The sequence below is a fragment of the Oreochromis niloticus genome, linkage group LG12, assembly GCF_001858045.2.
Source record: "Oreochromis niloticus isolate F11D_XX linkage group LG12, O_niloticus_UMD_NMBU, whole genome shotgun sequence".
NCBI classification, from domain to species: Eukaryota; Metazoa; Chordata; class Actinopteri; order Cichliformes; family Cichlidae; genus Oreochromis; species Oreochromis niloticus.
Genome location: NC_031977.2, coordinates 28,131,466 through 28,146,772, shown reverse-complemented (window position 1 = coordinate 28,146,772; position 15,307 = coordinate 28,131,466).

Below are 15,307 nucleotides of genomic sequence, written 5' to 3'. Positions count from 1 at the left end.
TTTGTTATTTATTTAGCTGGCAGAAATAATGACAAGTAAACGGCACATGTGTGAGAGCTGGTATTGACTTTTTTTTGTCAGACTGAGTTACAGATCTTCACTGGAGATGAGAATGGTGTCTCTGACTATGATCAAGGAGGAAACAACAGTTTTTAGTGTGAGAGCTGGAAGTGTCTCATTCCTAAAGAAGGTGCAGCAGGTCATTCAATGTTTTCCACACATTTATGGAGTTGTGCACCATTATTTTGTCTCACAGGCTGTCAGTGTGGAGTTCTGATGCATTTGAGGAAGATGGAGTGCAAATAACCCGTTATGCCACTGTGTGCTGCTGCACAGCACATTGCAAAGGCAGGAGTTTATTAGCAGGCATGAACTGGCCAATCATCACTTTGCTTACTGTGGGAAGAGTTACAGATTAGCAGGAGTAATCGGTGATATGAATGAAATTAAATAGCCATATGTGTTGCTTTTAACTGAAAAACTTGAGAAACTCCTGTCGAGGCTGTGGTTGGTTGGTTTATGTTTGTTTGTTAGCATTTTAGAAACAACCACTCCAGGGACTCTGAAAATACAGATGCCACATATGCCCATAAGGGTTACTGGGATAATGACACTATAATAATGAGAATTCTGAAATAAAATAGATTATGTTAATAGTTATTGTTAAACTTTAAAAATGATCTATCTATATGTTTTTTGAATGGAAAAAACTATAGTTGAGTGTATATTACTGTTAACCATACATTGAAATCACATGCTGCTGAAGCCTTTTGTGTCTATCCCGTGGAGAAGCATCAACTGACTCGCTAAAATCTCAAATGTTCAGAGTAAATGACAAGTTTAACTATAGAAAAATGTTCATTCTTTCTCCAATTTCTCACTCCATTGCCCTTCTCTTTCTCTCTTTCCCTTTTTTCTTTTCCCTCTTGCATTCTAACAGCTCCCTCTCCACCAGCACACTGCAATCTGTCAGTCATGTGTAGCCTCTGTCAAGTTTTCAGCTAAGACCCGGGTAATCCTGCCATCGCCGAGGCTGTTAACTGGCTAATTACGGAATATATTGGCCGTCACAGCCCCCTAATCCTCCACTCTCATTCACTTTTGCCCATTAAGGATCCTGGGGGATTACTGTAACAATCACACCTCCTTCTTTCTTTGATGGTATACGGGGATTAATATGAAAATATAAAGTGTGTGCTGCCGAAACGATGGCAGCACTGTCATGAGAGGCGAGAAAAAGAACGGGTATACTGAAGAAGTTGTGCAGTCTAACACAGACTGTTGTCATATATGCAAATGAACCGCTAAATAAATAATAAAGTGTTGCTCTGAGAAGAAGATCATTGCTTTTTGTGGGGTTTGGGGAGGGTGATGGACAAGACGTGCTGCATGAATAAAGCCTCCATAAAGCTTCTGTTGGCGTGGTGGCTGGTAGGAGCTGTGGTAAGAAGGTAAATGCTGCTTGTCGTAGCAGCGACCTAAGGACGGCTGGTGGATGTCAGTGGTAAAGGAAACTGTCAGCTTGAATATAGCAAAGTCTGATGACTAGAGAGAGGCCTCACCAAGTACGCTGTCAGAGATTGATAAGGTTGTTAAACAGCTCCCCTGTGGCAGTGTGCCAGGTTTGGTTGAGATTTGCCTTGAGAAGTTAAAGGCTCTGAACATTGTGCGGCTGTCTTGGCTGACACGCTTTTGTAATGTCTAATAGATGTCAGGGACAGTGCCTGTGGAGGGGCAGACTGGGGTCGTAGTTACCATCTCCAAAAAGAAGGCCAAAGTGTGGTCTTCAATTACTGGGATGTCACACTCCTCACCCTCACTGGGAAAGTATTCCAGGGTGCTGGGAGTAAGGGTGCAATTGCTAAAACAATGATGATCCAGACTGAATCCTGGCTGAGGAACAGTTGACCAGGTCTCTAACTTCCCAGAACATGAGAATCTGACCATTTAGTCTACATTTTTTTTTATTTTGCAGAATTGCAGAAGACTTGAAAGCCTGGTGGATTCTGTGATATACTTTCAGAGCACAAAGTACTGGCTCTGTTGTCATATTTGTGGTCAGGATTTCAAAGTCCAGCTGAAGGTGTGTGTTCCTTTTTGGTACCTCAAATAGCAGTCCTGCTTTGTGTGGATGATATAGCTATGTTGGAAAGCTGTACTGAAAGCCATCAAGTAATTTGCAGCCAAGACAGCACCTCTGAGGCCATTGTTTCCTACAGTGGTTTAATCCTTTTGGGTGAGAGATAATGCTCCAAGCAATGGAGTTTAAGTATCTCAGGATCTTGTTTACAAGTGATGGGTAGATAAAATGTGAGATGTTGAGAGAGAGCTGAGCTAGAAGGAAATGACTGACACTCAGTCGATTTCAACCCTCATATAATCACAAGCTCGGTGTATTGACCAAGAGAACGATGAAGATGCAAACAGGCTTTGCAAGTTTCCTTTGTAGGGTGGCTGACTCTGACCCTAGAAATAACGTAAGCCATTTAGACATCCAAAGTGGCTTGGAGTAGAGCTGCTGCTTCTTTGTGGCAGAAAGAGTCACCTGATAGGATTTAGACACAGAATCAGGGCACCTGATCAGTTTTAGACAGTGGCACGAATTGGAGATGTTGAACTGTATGGATTAACTGACAATGCATCTAACAATCCTTTGTTTTTTCCTCCAAGAGCAGTGATTTTCCTTCTGAAGCATAAAGTATAAATTAGTTCTCAAGAATGATTTCGCTTATTTCCAAGTTATTTCTTCAAGTACTCATTTTTCTTATACATTATACTTTTACTCCATTATGCATCCAGGAACATGGCAAAATTTCTGTAGCTATAGTTTCTTTTATATAAGAAGTCCAAGATACTTTATTTAAATGGGTTTTTTACGTTATATTTACTCACGGTTAACAAAGAAATCTCAGAAGAATCAGGAATCTATGCTATGAAGAACATGAAAAACAACTTTTGGTCTGTGCATTAACACTGGTGTGAGCCAGTAACATTTGCAAGTAAAATGTCAGTGTAATTCTCTTGGCCCTCCATTCTCCAGTACAGTTTTGTTACCAGATGGTATTTAGTTCTTGCCATGTTCCATGGAAGCTATTTTCCGTGGCAGTTGTGTGCCCTGTTTGTTCCTTTTGGCTGTAGTCAGCAACAATATGAGTTTTGCTGAATATATTATTTGACACTGAATTATAATTGATTACATATTTGATTTCTGTGGATACAGTATGAAGTCTATCAAGGAAACTTGCAAGCCACACAGTTTAACCAATTATGAAGTCTTACACAGTTACCATGGTGTAATTTACATATGTATGAAATTAAATAATGAATCTTAGCTGACAAGACCTTAGTGTTAGATTGCTATGTGGCACAACATTGTTGATTGTTGTCTTGATTTACCATACATTGAAAATTTCACTAATTGCAGTGTGTAGTCCAACTATAACCTCTGACAGTATCTTTGGTAAATGGTAAAACTCAATGCTGTGATGACCCTGGGTATCAAACCCAGAGTTTTGAGTTTTTTGGACTTTTTAATTCTTATTTATTGTAATGTTCTCTATTTGGCCTTAGTTTGTTTATCCATCCATCCATCCATCTTCATCCGCTTTATCCGAGGCCGGGTCGCGGAGGCAGCAGCCTAAGCAGAGAAGCCCAGACCTTAGTTTGTTTATTTTTGACATTTTGGAGACTTTATTAGTACATTAGTTAAGAAAATTGGATATTCAAATGTATAGACAAGCTGTCAAATAAGGAAAAGTCTGCAGTACTTAACTATAAATATTAGTTGAGTTCTTTTGGTTCTCTGAGCTTTGTTTCTTGGCTGGTTTTAGTAGGCATACCTCAACAGAGAAAGAACTGTGAAGGACACTTGATTCATTTAACAAATATTGCCCCATCATTTGGAACGATGAAATATGGTCCAGTGAGTTTTTATTCATTTTCTTGATTCTGGAAATCCTGTAAGCCTTTATTTCTTCTCTTGCTTCTGTCAATGTGCCAATTCTGTTGGCAGACATACATGCCAAGGCCATAACAGGACCACCACCACCATGCTTGAGAAGTGAGGTGAGATATTTTGGGTTTTACACTGTCTCCTTTTCTCCACAATTTCCTGTATATTTTACTTGAACCTAATTTGCTGAAAATGCAGCGTCTGTCTGGTCTGGACTCGTCTATCTTTGTCGAGTCTGCATTCACCGCACGCATGTTACACTTCAAGTTCAGATTAACAATGTAGATGAAACATGCTTGTAAAGTGATTTCACTTCCAAATTGTTTCGTCCATATAAAGATTAACCACAATTTTTTCTCAGTTTCTTAAATATTAAGAACCTGCTGCATTTTTGTTCTCAATGTGTGTTTTAGTGCTTGTTTCCCCCTTAACTTTCTCAATAAGTTGGATGAACTTTTTTTCAAAAGTTAATATTCATTGTGACAAAATGGGACAGGGAGATAGAACAGAAAGTAAAAAAGGACAAAGACATCACAGCACTAACTGATATGAGGCACATTAAAGCACAGCTCCTCTGCCTCCTGGCAACACACTGCAGGAAGAAGGGAACAAAAGAGATGAACAGTGGGAAAAAGGAGAGGGAAAATGATAAGCCAGCATATCTTTTATTATTTCACAGGTTGAAGGGTTTGGTTATCACATTTTGTTGCCTCCTCTTCCACCCTCCTCTCCTGCTCTTCCATTTTTTTTCTCTTTTTTTTGTATACACACTTGTATGCTTTCTGGTTTTCACTCACCCCATTTTATTTCTCAGCTAGCTCTCTCTCTTATCGACACCTGCACACTGTCTTGGCTTTTTTGCATTTTCCTCTCTGCTTCATTTGAGCCACCCTTCCCTGCAGTGATGCTACTCACCACCCGCATCGCGCCTGTAATCACAGTGAACGACATATTGTGTTGCGTTTGTTAACAAGTAGTTGTTTGAATTCCGAAACACTGGGAGGTTGATCTCTGTCTCCCTACAGTATAATGCTTTAACCTGATTTTACACAAGAAGATAACAGCTCTCGAGCTTGTTAGCCATTTTCAGGCTTTCCTACTTGTTCAGTGTCACAACAAGAATGTGCACAAACACACACACACTGCAAGACTTCTTCTCTCTAATTTCTACATCACAAATTCATCCCTTTGTTCTCTCCTCTGACATATTAGTTTCTGATTATCCACCTCAGTTCAGTCACAGTCTGCAGATACCAAGACGAAGACGCTTTATCATCACCCCGGTTCTTTTTCTTAACATTGTAAAAATCTTGTAGACAATTTGCTTTTTTTCTGTTTTTTGGGGTTTTTTTTGAATGCCCATAATCCAGCTTGTTTCAGAAAAAGTAATTTGTGTCTTGCATGAGGGTCCACAAATCTGCTCTATTTGATGTCAGTAAAAGCATTCAGCCTGTGGTACATTTTTCTTTGCCTTGAGGATCGTGTTGTGACCCAAATCAACTGGCTTTATTATTAATGGAACCTTTTATTCTCTATCATTTCAATTTATATTTTGTAGAGCTTCTCCGACTATATTACAAGTGCAGTAACATACTTAATATGAGAAAAGAAAAAAAAACAATTTTCAAATATAAATGATTTAAACAGGTCAGTCAGGTGGTGAAGTGATTCTACCTGATTTTATATATATATATATATACTTCTTTTTTTTTTCTTTTTAGAATTCTGTATATATAAATATCACGGAGAGTTAATGTGAGGGTTCTCTGAGTTAAAATATCCTCACATTTACTTTTTTGTGATTTACCTAAACTGACAGGTAATATTCAGGCTGAAAGGATACTGCTGCACTTTATTTTTGTGTCTGTATAAATGAAACACAAGTTTTTGTTTCAGTAAGAATGAGCACTCCTACAAATGTGTTTTATCTGTAAGACAGATATTTTGCCAGCATTATTTAGTAATTCATAATTATATTGTGGACATGAGTGTAATAATAGGGTCTATGGCAAGGTTTATCTCTCCTGAGATATTCATTGGAAGCATTGGAAACTGCTTTTTTTGTTAAATCTTTCATTTTCCCAGTTAAGATGTGTAACTCCTTTTAACTCGGTGTTGTTCTTTGCATTTTAATGTATAAACAAAGTGTGAGGAATGTTCTAGACTCAGGGGTGCAGTGCAACTACTGCTGTGAAAGTGACATGTTAGTGTAGCCATACAGTACAGCAGCTTACAGTACACCCTGTGAACACTCTGTTCTCCACGTTAGTTTATAGTTTTGCTGTGAGAGGCAAGTGAAGTATTTAGTAAATTTGTCGACATGAGTTTGATGCATAATTTGAGTAAAACTCCTTGATTAGCAGCACTGAAAATCAAATATTTCTTCCCATCTCAGTCTTTTCAGACTCACTGCTGAGCTGAGTTGTTACAGCTCAGCAGTGAAAAACTTAGCTGATTCTGCACTTAGCAGAAGAAAGTATTGTTCTCTTTATTTTCCACAACAAAGTCTGATAGTTTACTGTATGTGTTGTGATCAATTAAGTATCCAGTTTTCATGTATGTGACAAAGAGTTCCATCCTTTCACAGCCACTCTTTCAGTTCAATAACTTTAATCATCACATTATAAAGTCTTAACCAGTCTGTAGTTCTCATTTGCAGATATTCTGAAAACAAGTGTGTGTCATTACTGGGCCTGACAGTGCTGCGTACCTGGCAATAAACATAAAGATATATAATAAGGAGAAATGGTCAAAAGAAAGTATATTACTGAAATTTAAAATGGCCTGTAATGCTTGTAATGTTAGATTTGTTACTGAATGAGCTGTAACTGAAAGGAGTTTCTATTGTAAATTATAATGTAACAAGTTTATAACAACTTTCCCAATAGGTTTATTTGTTTATTTGTATGTCAAATTAACTCTAATCATTGCTTCAACTTGACTTAGTTGTGCACACTACAGAAATGATTAGAAAATGTGCAGAGAGACAGCTGCAAATCAATCTGCGGTTAAGGGTGTACCCCATATGTTAGCCAGTTCATCCGCAAATTCCTATTTAAACAGATTTTCTCTTCCGCTTCAGTATTTGTGAAACATAATGACAATAACAAGCAGCTGTGATCAATTTTTGTCAGCTGATGTGCCTTTAAGTTAGAATGTGTTTCCCGAGTTTACCAGAAAATGAACTGCTTTAGAATCATTTGTTGATTGACTTGGTTTCGGTGTAGATGTACTGTAGCTGCAGCAGCACTTCATGATTACAAAGTGGTGCTTAACTTCTGTAGTGCTTCTCAAAGCTTTGTTTGTGCTGAGCTGGATCCCACTGCAGAAGCTCCACTTGTTGCATCTACAACTAAATAAATGGCTTTAATGGCTCCTAAGGAGAAGCTGAAATTATTTTGGACACAATAACTCCCCCTTCCTCCCACCAGCTCTCTTCTAACGTCCCTATCCACCATCTCCTCTCTCTAGTGGTTAAAAGCAAGAAGCAATTTCTCATTTTAGGGTGAAAGTGGAAGGCCAATCCTGCACAAAGCAATTACAGCAAGTTGTAGTTATCAGACACACACACACACACACACACACACACACACACACACACACACAAATAGACACAATTCTATACACAAGTAAGTATAAAAAAAAATAAATGCAACTCTTTCCTAAACCGGAGCCTTGAATTATCAAACAACCTTCCTCTAATTGGTGTTTTCCTCAGAAACTTCACCAGTAATCAACATTTTGAGAAAGATGTGGCAGAAATCTGAAGGTAATAGAGAAACAAAACAAAATTATGAAATAGAAGTAACAAACTTTGCCAGGCAATTACCACACCACTTGCCTACATAAGCATAAAATCCAGTTACAGCTGACACTGGTGTTTGAGGGGAATTGGAGGCTGGGAGATACAGAAATCAAGGAATCTGGGAGTAAAAAAAAAAAAAGGAGAGGAAGGATGCGATAAGAGGAAGGATAAGAGCAAGCGTTATGGCTTCTTAGCTTTCTAGAGTGAGTAAAATAAAGAATCACTTGTATTCCTAATGACTGTGATGTGCGACAGTGTTTAGAGCTATTAGGGGGAATATGAGCCCCCACAATGCACCACCCACTCACTCTCTACTATGGCATGAGCCAAGGTGGAAGAGGGAATCAAGAGCTGAGGGGAAGGAAAATTGGGGAAAAAGTGAGAAAGATTTGGACTGGAGTGAGAGGAAAACGGGGAGAAAGAGAGGGGGATAGAGGGGAAGAAAGCTAGACAGCAAGCCAAAGTGTGAGAGCATGAGATGGTGTGTGTGGGGGGGGGGGGGGGTCTGGTGACTACAGGCTCTCTGGTGTCTTCTATCTTTGATCTAAATGTACTTTGGCATTTCTCCTCTCCTCTCCTCAGATGCAATTAGATTCCTCGCCAGCCAAGCAGACGCAGATGAAATGGCTGCTTAATGACTTCCTCGGCAACCCGCCCCAGCAACGCAAACCTTCCATCTGGAGCCTCCTGTTTCAATCCCTCCCTCCCTCTCACCTCCCTCTCCTTTCTCTCTGCTCTTCTTTCTCCTCACCCTTTCTCTCCCCCTTTCTCCCTCTGACTTTTGTCATTAAAAACAAGTTACTTCTTTCTCGTTTGATATTTCATATTTCATATTTTCCCCCTTTTCCACTTACATAATTTTCATTACGTTTTTGTGTTATCTTAACTTTTTCTCTTATTTCTGTTTTATTGCTAAGTGATCTTAGTGAGCGTGTATTTTATGTTCACAAAACATATAAAAGTTTTTGTTAAGACAATGTCTTACATACATATATCTACATATGTGTGCGTATGAGTTTGAGTTTGTGTGAAAAGAAATATTTAGGAAAGATTGATCCAAGAAATTTTTGTTTTGACTTCATTTGTTTAGGTGCCAGTTTTTCAAGCAGTGTAATGTTCTGTTCTCATACAGTTATAGTCAGCCTTCATCACTTATGCAACTACCAACAAAGTCAAGTAACATTCACGGTATAGATATATACTTCTGTTGTTGATAAAAAACTGTGAAAGTCAAATCATTTTCAGCCTTCTAGTTAAAGCATCCCTGTCTAACCCTCAGGTTACTGTTGTCTCCCTTCATTTTCCATCCTCATTTTTTCCTGTCTCAGTGATATTTTTCGGTACTCCACTCATCTTTTCATCTCTCTGCAGGAGGGAGGGCACAATTTCTAATCGGGCTGAGTAATGCAAATTTAATGAATTTGGCAGTAGAGTTGCATGGTGTATGTACATGCACAAACATACACAAATATGGAGCCCACAAGCACACAAATACAAGCACACACACACACACACAGGCACACACACGGATGCTCAACCAAAGCCAGAAAAGCATGCTTACGCTCAGTCACGGGTGGATGCCAAATTCAGCCCTAAAAATACACACACACACACACACACACACATACACACAATAGAAGTTTTCTTTAACCAACAAAACATCATACAGGGTTTTTTTTTTGTGTTATCTGTTTCTCCGTGGATAACAGAAGCTTCACAACAGATGGGGTCATATATTCACTCACACACACACACCTGCACAGTGTAACTTACTTTTCACTGTCCAAGCATTTCAATCTGACACTCTTTTATGATTTTAAGCATGGCTGTTCTGTGTTATGGAATGGATTGCTCAGCTGCATGGTTGTATTACTGTAAAGGGCAAAGCCTCTAACCTTGATTGCATTAGAATATAAAAAGAAAACATTTGAATGTGATTTGACTGTGAAGCTGAAAGTTTCTTAATCGTTGGATTTTGAAGAAATGGGCTATGCAGTTTTGGTAACACATAGTTGGGAATTCTTGAGTTATTAAACTTTATCCAATTGCCTTGGTAGACTGAAAATGAGCAAATGTCAAGATGCAGAATATCATTAATTTAGCTGTCCATCTGAACTTTACAAATCCGTTAGAAAAGACCACATACGATTATGATTAAAGATATTTGACCCGTTAAATAACTTTGTCTTCATCACTGGACTACATTACATTACATTAAAACCACTCTCATTAAAACCAGGCTTATCAACCTGACACACATCCCTATCCTCTCAAAAAGAATCACTGAAAGAATCTATACATGCTCAGTCCCCAACCAGTGGCTTTACTTAGAAGAATTTAAAGGTCTCATGCAAGAAATCATGATTAAGCAGGACCCGAAAAGTAATAATCGGTGTAGAAACATGAGTTGAGGCCATAGCCTGTCAACTGACTGTTAAACTATACAGTGTTCTAAGCTAATGAAAATTTCTAGCATTGCATTGAGTTCCCAACCAAATGCACTGTGCACAAAGACAGAATGTAAGAATGTTAGTTTGGTTTCACTATCCAAACTATTCAGGACATCACGCACACACTAACTCTGTCATCTCTGGCTCTCTTTGTTGTTTTTGCCTCTGCAGCAGGTCAGACAGGCACACATGCACACACACAGTATGGTGCTGGTCATGTCTTGTAGATTCAGACACAAACTTTGATGCATTCTTTCATCTTGCTTGTACCGATGAACTGTCCACTCTCAGAAGCGCTTCATCGTGGAGTACCCACAGCGCCAAACATCTGGTTCTCTTGGACACACACAGTGATTGGATGTGTGTTTTCATATTCACATCGTCACAGTTTGTAATTGTAAGTTCATAATAATAAAAAAAAAAATGACTTGCTGAAAATGAATAAAAATAATAATAATTAAAGCTGCAAGCAGCGATATGAGGGCCCTCGCACCCCGGCGCGTCGATCCAAGCCCAACACCTAAAACCAGCGCTTCCGATCTGATGTCACATTGATGGAATTCATGCATTTAACCACCAGCTAAAATTTCATCTCATTCAACCATTATTATAGTCGTCCCACTAGGTGGCGCTCTAACCATTACTGACAAATGGCATAACAAACATTTCCGAGCTCGAGTCTCATCACGCCTGCGACCTTTGGGAGAGATTGGACATTGTGTTTTTGAGCGACAGCAGGTTACTGCTTTTTGGCGAGTGATTGAAACTCCACGTGCCGCCATGACCACCCCGTTTCCCTGAACGTAAAAAGCTTCGCAATTTAACATCACAAAGGTCTTTAGATTCCACACACAGGAGATCGCGTAAATCTAATGAAATCCCTTGGAGGAGTTCGTCAAAGTATGAGGCCTGAAAAGAGGGGAAAATGTCGCCAAATTTACACATTAATTTTAAAATGGCTGACTTCCTGTTGGATTTGGGATATTGCTCCAAGAGACTTTTTTGTACATCTTGATATCTCCAATAAGCTTGCCAGGTTTCAAACTCATACATAAAACACAGAGCAGGGGCTGTTGTTTTGAAATTTTGTAGGGGGCGCTGTGGAGCCATTTTGCGCTGTTCAAGGAAAATGAACATATAAAAAGAAATCCCTCATCACATTAGAGCTGTGCGCCAAATTTCAAGACTTTTTAAACTTTTCAAGCCCCTCAAAAGCCACTTCATCTTTCATGGTGAACTGCGTTGCCACCAGGGTGCGCCGTTCAGTTTATAGTCACAATTTTCTCACTGAAGCATCAAGAGGGACTGATGGTGATATTCACCGCTTTTGAGGTGGCCACGATGAACCTGTGAAAATCAGTACAACAAAATGAAAGACATGACATTTCCTGGTGCCACTAGGTGGCGCTCTACGTATTCCTGACAATGGGCATATCAATCTGTTCAGGGCGGGTCTGACATCATCCCTGTAAAATCTGGTACTGATCAGATTGGATTTCATTGAGTTACACTAATTTGTTTCTTCATGGCGAGACCTCAATGTTCGCCATGCTGCTGGGGTCACACCCTTCAGCGAAAACTCACAGTTTTCTCTGTAACCCAAGACCAACTCCTTAAGGCTTTCCTGGAGAAATTTGAGGCTGCAGATGTCACCCATTACAATACTGTACCCCAAAGTGTAAAACATGACATTTCCTGTTCCCACTAGGTGGCGCTGTCCCTGATGTCAAATATGGCAGTTGAAATATGTTCAGGGGTGGAGCCTTATCATATGTGTCCACTTTGGTCAAGGTCGGACAATGTATGACAGAACGAGAGACAATAAGATTTTCAGGGCGAGTCATCGAAATTCGCCGTGGCGCCACGGCCTCACAGTAACCCGAAAACTCAAAAGCTCCGGAATTTAACATGGCCCAGGTGTGTAGTTGACACTGACCAAATATGAAGCTTGTACGATGAAATTCCAATGAGGAGTTCGCAAAAGTTCGAGGCATGGAAATGGCAAAATTAGAGCCAAAATGTCACCTTCACTTCCAAATGGCGGACTTCCTGTTGGGTTTAGGACATGGCCATAATAGACTTTTTTGTGCGTCTCCGAACGTTAGATATGTGTTCCGAGTTTTATACATGTAGGTCATACCCATCTCGGGGGCTCGCGTTTCTCATTTTTCTAGGTGGCGCTACTGAGCCAATTTTCCCTGGACATGTCTACAGACATTAAAATACGTAAATTTTCACCAGACCTGAAGCGTGTGCAAAATTTCATGAGTTTTTGAGCATGTTTAGGCCCTCAAAAGGCCGATTCATTTGCCGAAATAATAATAATAATAATAATAATAATAAGAAACAGAGCAGATACAATAGGGCCTTCGCACTCGAAGTGCTCGGGCCCTAAAAATGGTGAACAGTCCATAAGTTTCACAGATATTCAGAACAAGTTGATATTTCTGACTCCAGAGAGAAGATGAGGACTAACATTTCTGGGAAAAAAACACAATAATTACATAATTTGTAATTATGTAATTATTGTAATAACCTTCATAGACATAATTTGTCTTGTCAGGCTAACGAGGCTAACGGAGTTCAGATGTATATTTTAAATCAAATGGGCTTACTTTTTTAGGCTAATGGTGGGTTATTATTTGGATAGTTGTACTGGTATGTTGTATCAGTATTTTAATTTTGTAACAGTGACTAACATGACTAATAAAAACACGTCAGAGTTATTATGCTGCCTCTCAGGGGGCTCAAATGGAGGAAGATTGTCGGATGGGCCAGGATGTGTGCAGTCAAGCATCATTATAAAAATACAATTGTTGGAAATCACATGCTTTAAATTAGGAATTGATGGCATGGGCAAAAATTAAACTTAAAACATAAATCTATCCACCCAAACTTTTTCTTCTGCTTATACAATTCAGGGTTGTGTTTTGGCTTGAGCCTATCCCAACTGCTACAGGGCAAGAGGCAGGCAGCCCTGCCACAGACTGGACAAGCCACTAGTCTGTGGCAGGGCTAATGCAGAGACAACTATTCATACTCACATTCACAACTTAGAATCACCAATGAACCTAAATAACTGCATGTTTTTGGACTGTGGAAGGAAGCCAGTGTTCCAAACTGGGTAGAATTGTATTGGCAACAGTCTTAACCACTATACTGCTTTTAAACTCTAAAATAAAAACTGAAAAAGAAATATTGCAAAAGGAGCACTTGACAAGCAAGAGGTGGAAAGGAAATTCATTTAACCATTAGTTGAAATAAACTATTTCCTAAAAGATAACTATTTTTGTTTCTTTTCTCAGTTATTAAAATTGATTGTTTGAAGGTAATCCATATAAAACTGTGAATATATTATTTAATACTGAATATTAAACAGTTGGTGAAACAGAAATTATATTGTTTACTATCTACCAAAATTAAAGCAAAGTGGTGGAAGGCAGGCTAAGACACAACTGACCTTACACTGGCTATATTTGTTAAGGGTTTTTTTTCTTTTTGAGCTGTGTCATCACATTCATTTCGGTTTCCTCTCTCAAAAGCCCGCTCACATGCTGTGTGTGCTAACCAGTGATAATGAAACACCTTCATTGTGACAGAGCAATATAGAAATCACAGCGTGAATTTTCTACTGCTGCCCAGTGTGTCTCACACATAGTTAGGGCTACATACGTGAGAACCATTAGCACACAAATGTCACAGCTACGCCCGCGCATATGTACTATAAATGTATTCTCTTTCACATATGTATATGTATTTCACATACATATATATTTTAAATAAAAATGCACTTAAAAGCACTAAGAAAATAAAAAAATGAAAAGTAAAAGTAAATGTTAGCTTAGAAAAAAAACAACATCCAAATGTCAAGCAATTTTTGCAGCCATTTTTCAAATGTCACAATAAAACATGAAGTAAGGAGTTTTCTCATTAGTCGGGATTAAAATAATTACAATAATACCAAAAAGTCAAAAGAACACTAAACCCTCATAAAGACTTTGAAAATTAGTTGTTTGATATTTTAAATATATAATTACTATTATGATGATGATGACGTTGCTGATGATGATAATTAATATTATTAAATTGCATAAAAATACACTTTTCAACAAGATTGAACCCAAATAGAATCATAGCTTGTGAGAGTGACTGAAAAAATGCCTTAAAACAACAGTCAAGTTGCATCTTGTTTATTTGATTTCCTTACTTCCAAAGAAATTGAAAAATGTTTTCTCCAAAGCTTCATACGGCTTTTCCTTCAGAGTAAGATAGCGGCCTCATGAGAGACCTCTACAGATTAAGTAAGCAGGCAGAAAAACACGGAACGGTGTAGCTGTAAAGTCAGACAGCAACAGATCACGAAGAATGGATAACGACATTGGGTTCAATTAAACTATATTTTTTTTCTTATAATTGGTGTCCCCCAAATGTACATCATTAAAATATCTGTGATTAAACTTTCGCTAATCATTAAACTACTGTGATTATCTGAAGGGATCATTCATATTAATTGCAATTTTTTTTTTAAGTATAATTAGTATCAACTTAAAGACCTGTGTATCCAAACTGTACTCATAGGAAATGAGAAAAAAGATAAAAAATTAATAACACCAGATCCCTTTTATTTTTGAATGCGTTAACTAGTTAGAATTTTAGTGTAAGTGTAATATTTTAATGTAAGTTTTATTAGAAGCACAACCTAAGATTAAAGTCACAATACCAAGGAATCTACAACAGGTGTAAGTCCACTTTTAAAAACATTAATTGTTTTTTTCATGCAGCACTCATTTTTACTGACCCATGATTGGTTTTAATAAGGACTGTGATTTAAAAAAGATAAATGAATATAAAAAAGACCAGAGCTGGGACAAGACTTGTTTTCCCTCCCAGATTATGAGATCCTGTGTTGTCAAAAACAAAGTGTGTCCTCATTTCTAAGGTCTTAAATGCTGCCTTGGCAGTGCCTAAATATACAAATGCAGTTTTTCATACCTAAATCTAACCAAACAGGCGAAAGTGAGTGAATCTCTCTCTCAGGCCAGCAGCACATTGGAACTTTATCAGAGAGTCTGGGCTTATTTCAGTCTTAAATAAATGGGT